Here is a 5,451-nt window from a genome sequence, read left to right as displayed (position 1 = left end):
ATTGTGGTAGCAGCATTCAGAAACCACCCATTCAGGCCAACAATTTTGAGCTCAAACCACAGCTAATATCACTTGTGGAGAATCATTGTTCATTTGGTGGGAGTGCTAATGAAGACCCAAACCAATATCTCACAAAATTCCTGAGAATTTGCGACACTGTGAAGTCCAATGGAGTCCAGGAAGATGCCTATAAACTGCTTTTGTTCCCATTTTCACTTAGGGACAAGGCAGCTAAGTGGCTGGAATCATTCCCAAGGGGGAGCCTAACAACCTGGGATGAGGTGGAAAGCAAGTTTCTGGCACGTTTCTACCCCCCACAAAAGGTCAATAGGCTTCGATCTGAGGTTCAGACGTTTAGACAACAAGATGGTGAAACTCTCTACGAGGCATGGGAGAGATTCAAGGATTTGACAAGGAAATGCCCACCAGACATGTTCCATGACTGGGTGCAATTGCATATTTTCTATGATGGACTCTCTTATGAATCAAGGAAGGCTGTAGACCATTCATCAGGAGGTTCATTGAACAGGAAAAAGACTGTGGAAGAAGCCATTGAAGTGATTGAGACAGTGGCTGAGAATGAGTACTACTATGCATCAGAGAGACACAACACTAAGGGAGTCATGGAGCTGAACCATGTTGATACAATTCTAGCCCAAAACAAGGTGTTTGCCAAGCAACTAGCAGAGCTCACCAGGAAATTAGAAACAAAACAAGTGGCTGCAATACACACACAAGATCAAGAGGAAGAAAGCACTGAAGGAGGTGATTGGGAAGAGGCCAACTATGTGGGAAACCAACAAAGGCAATCATATGATCCACATTCCAACACTTACAATCCAGGATGGAAAAACCACCCAAACTTTGGGTGGGGGAACCAACAAACCCAACCACAAAACCACAAACCTTACAACCACAACCAACACAATAATTTCACATACCAAAACTCCAACCAAAGATCATACCAAGCCACACAAAACACTTACTCCCAACCATCATATCATGGCCAAAATAATCAACCTACCCAACCTAATCCGAACCAACAATTTCAAGATCAACTAAACAGGATAGAAGGAATGCTGGCACACATGGGTCAGGACATAATTGAGTTGAAAAGCTTCAGGGATGATGTGAGATCTACCTTAAGAAACCATGGTGAAAAACTCAAGAGGATGGAGTCTCAAGTAGGAGAGCTATCTCAACAGGCCCCCAAATCAACTGCAGTGTTCCCTAGTGACACAGAAAAGAATCCTAAAGGGGAACAAAAGAGAGTAAGATGGGAAGAATGCAAAGCCATCACCATATTGAAGGAAGTCTCAGAAGAAGAAGGAATTAGACCCTCAGAACAGGAGCCAGAAATCTTGAAGGAAGGTGTGGAAGAAGCTAAGCAGGAAAGTGAAACTGAGCAAGCCAAGGAACTGCAAAAAGGCACGATGGAAACATACCAACCAAAAGCACCATTTCCTCAGAGGTTAGGAGGAGGTGAAAAAGGGAAAACCTATTCAAGGTTTTTAGAGACATTTAAGTCTCTCCATATCAATATTCCCTTTCTTGAGATTCTCCAGCAAATGCCTACACATATTAAGTATTTAAAGGAATTGTTGAGCAAGAAAAGAGTTTTGAAGGGAGGACAAACGGTAACAATGAACAAAGAATGCAGTGCCCTCATCAAGAAGGACACAGTCTCTAAGAAAACAGACCCAGGAAGTTTTCATATCCCCTGCATCATAGGGGAAACAAAAATTGACAGAGGATTCTGTGATCTAGGAGCTAGCATAAATGTGATGCCTCTAACTCTTATGAAGAGGCTACAACTGAATGAGGTGAGATCCACGGATGTAATCATACAACTGGCTGACAAAACTCAGAAGCAAGCTGAAGGGGTAGTTGAGAATGTGCTGGTGAAAGTGGGAGATTATTACTTCCCCACAGACTTTGTCATTTTGGACATGGAGGGAAGCTACTTACACCCTATCATTCTGGGCAGGCCATTCCTAGCCACTACTAGAGCGCTCATAGATGTAGAACAAGGAGAGCTAATTCTGAGAATACATGATGAACAGCTCATTTTCAAAGTTTTCAAACCTGCATCTGAGCCTGAACCAGAACCAGAAAAGCCTAAGGATGATAGTAGCCATCTGTGTTTGGAGGAAAGTAATCCAGCAGCTGAAACTCTAAAATAGTCCTTGGAAGGCAAACAAGAGTTGCAAGAGTTAAAGCCACAAGAATCAATGGAAACAGATCAGAAGGATCCTCCTGGCATAAGGGTCAATGAAGAAATCCTCAAGAGAAAGGGAAGAATGGTAGGGAAATTGCCAAGAGGGTGGAGAAACAAGAAAATTCCCACTGAAGGTTTTTCTCCGGGAGATAAAGTGATATCAAGTCATTATCTACCAATCCCACCTGGCCTCAAAACCATTCCTTCCCAGCTCCCTCAAGTGTTCACAATCAGGAAAGTTCTTTCGATGGAACATTTAGAAGTCATGAAGGAATCAAATGGGGACGTTTTCATAGTGAGAGGAGAAGACATCAAGCACTACAATCCACCCTAACAAGGGACAACCGTCAAGCTAGTGACGTTAAAGAAGCGCTTCATGGGAGGCAACCCATGTTTTAGTATCCTTACTCTTTATTGTTTTGCTTTACATCTAATAAAGCATGGTTTCTTATGCATGAACTTGAATCCTCAGGACAACTATTGATAAAGTGCACTAAACATTGCATGCAAATTACAATTGGTCTCTAAGTTTGGTGTGCCTGAAGGCACTCCCAAATCTTATTCAAATTGTATTCAATCTTTCATTCAAGGTGCACGACCAAACATTAAGTTTGGTGTTCCTTTTGAACACAGTTAATGAAAAGCAAGAAGTTCCTCTGGATTTAGAAATTCATGACAAGTATACCATTTGCATGTTTTAATACTTTGATTTCAATTACTTTAAGTAGTAAAATTGTTTAGGATCAAAGTGCCAAAGTGACTAGGATTTATTAGAATTATGCACATTCATTAAGGACAACCAACATGGATTTCATGTCATCAGGAGACATTACCAAACACTAAGTTTGGTGTCCAGTAATAAGTGTACATACATACAAAGGTCACGGCTATAAGCTCAGGAAGTCAATCATTGATTTACAATTCAAAAAGAAGGAAAAACATGTACAAGTACTATTCACTATTCACATGACCGAAAAAATGATAGCAAATTTGTTTGTTTGTGCAGGTACAAAAGGAAAGATAAGAATGGAGGAAAAAAGACAAGGGGGAGGTACGGTGCTTGGTCAAAAAGGAAGTTCACAAGTCTTTGAAACTAACACATGGGAAAAGGAAGTTCTGCATGAAAAGATAGCTACATGTACAACCTAATGCACTCAGAATACTTCCAAGAAAATGAAAAGCAATTCGTCCTTCTCCCTAATTCATATATTTACCATCAGGCCACCCTTCACAAATCACCCTAGCCGTCCATTTTTCACTTACAGGCACTATAAAGAACCACTTGGGGAACGAGTTCCACACCACCAAATCTCCTTCATGCACATTTTCTTTCATCATAGCATAACTATCTCTTGCCGAAAACAACCTCACCACACTTCCAACAACACTTCTTGCTTCACCTTGTCAACTTTAGCTTGTCACTTACCAAAACTAAAGAACCAATGGCAGCCTCATCTAGCCACAAAAGAAGAAAAGACAAGCAACCAATGGAGGAGAACAGGGAATTCGATGCATGGAGATACAAATCAGTTTTCCATGAGATTCAAGCCGAATGGATGAGACCTAAAACGGTACTAGCTGAGGTTCCCTTTGACCTTGAAAAGGATGAGTTCCCAGGTGTTTGGGAGAAGATCAAAATGAGGAAGTGGGAGCTCCTGACTAAGCCAATCACTAAAATCAACATCAACTTGGTGAAGGAGTTCTATGCAAATGCAGTGAGGGAAGACTCAACCAAGAAACCCACATACAAAAGCTATGTGAGAGGGGTGGAAGTTGACTTCAGTCCCAAAGCAATCATGAAAACTCTTGGCCTGAAAAACATACGTTTCAGCCAAGCAAGTTATGAAGAAAGGATGATAGGAGAACCTGACTATACAACTATTGCTGAAGACCTTTGTGCCATCAGAGCTGAATGGGTGAGAAAAACAAGAGGGGCTCCAAGAGTCTTGAGAAGAGGAGACCTAACACCTGAAGCTAAAGGGTGGTATGCAATAGTTAGGAGATCTATCCTACCCACTGCAAACTCTTCAGAAATAGTCCCTAAAAGAGCCATCTTGCTACATTGCATTATGGTGGGAGGGGAGATCAAAGTTCATAAACTCATTGCTGAACAGATACAAGAGCTTAGTGAGAAAAGTGATCCTGAATCCTGGCTCCACTTCCCTAGCACCATCATTAGACTATGCATCGATGCCCAAGTACCACTTGAAGATGAAAGACCTAATTGGCTACATCCTGGAATGGCCATAACTGCGTACAGAATGACTCTTGGCCCAATTGCTCCAAGACATACAAAAAGAAGAAATGAAGAAGGGCAACAAGCAGAAGCAGAGCAAGAAGCAGAGCAAGAAGGACAAGAAGGAGAGGACGGAGAAGAAGAGCAAGAAGAGCAAGGAATTCCAGAAAGAAGACAACAAATTCCCAGAGACCCCATGGATATGAGCAGAATGCAGGAAATCATAGAAGGAATGTCTCAACAATACATGAGGTCTCAGGAGAGACAAGAGGACTTTCACCTAAAAATGATGGATATGCAAAGGAACTTTGAATCAAGATTCTTAGATCTGCAAAGGGAACAAAATTTACACTTACAGGAATCCTTCAGCCACATATGCCAACACCAAGATGCCAATGTCTTGGCAATCAAGGAAGCCACCACTTTACAGAATGCAAGATACTCAGTCCAAGCTGATTACAACATCAGTTCGCAAATCAAGCTTAACTACATAGGGGAACATTTACACAAGATGGACCCAGCATTCCCAGCTTTTGATGAGTATTTCAAAGGGAGGAAAGAAGGAGAAATAAACAAGGCAATGATCCTTGAAAAAGGAGTGGAAGAAACAATGAAAAAGGCTGGATTCTGGAAAAAGCTCATAAGAAAAGACAAAGGAAGTTCAAGTGGTCAAAAAGGGGTAGGAAGCAAGAAGAAGCAGGATCCCAAGAATCAAGAAGAACCAAGCAATAAATGAGAGGTGGTCTCTCTCCTTAATAATCAAATGATAATTGGTGAATTGTCTTTATGAGCTTTCTTTCATTATAAGTCATTTAAGTTTTAATGTGAAGTCTCTAGTATGTTTGTCTGTTTATTGCTTTGAATAAAGTGAATGCCTAGATGTTTGGATATAACTTCACCTTCTTAAACAAATGCTTGCCATGCTTGTTCTGTTTCCAAAAATAAAAGAAAAGTTTGAACAAAAGTAACTTGGCTCAATTAGTGACAAATCAAGTAG

General features: G+C 41.0%; 1 non-coding gene across 1 annotated transcript; it reads right to left on the bottom strand.

The window, feature by feature from the left end:
• Positions 1 to 329: 329 nt before the first annotated feature.
• On the bottom strand, positions 330 to 433 carry LOC148565048 (small nucleolar RNA R71). The gene has a single exon (XR_015885343.1). It is a non-coding gene; the product is annotated as a small nucleolar RNA R71 (small nucleolar RNA).
• Between the last annotated feature and the right edge of the window lie 5,018 nt (positions 434 to 5,451).

This window comes from Arachis ipaensis, chromosome B5 (genome assembly GCF_059453495.1).
Source record: "Arachis ipaensis isolate K30076 ecotype BB chromosome B5, ASM5945349v1, whole genome shotgun sequence".
Classification (NCBI taxonomy): Eukaryota; Viridiplantae; Streptophyta; class Magnoliopsida; order Fabales; family Fabaceae; genus Arachis; species Arachis ipaensis.
This window is presented reverse-complemented; position numbering and strand designations above follow the sequence as displayed.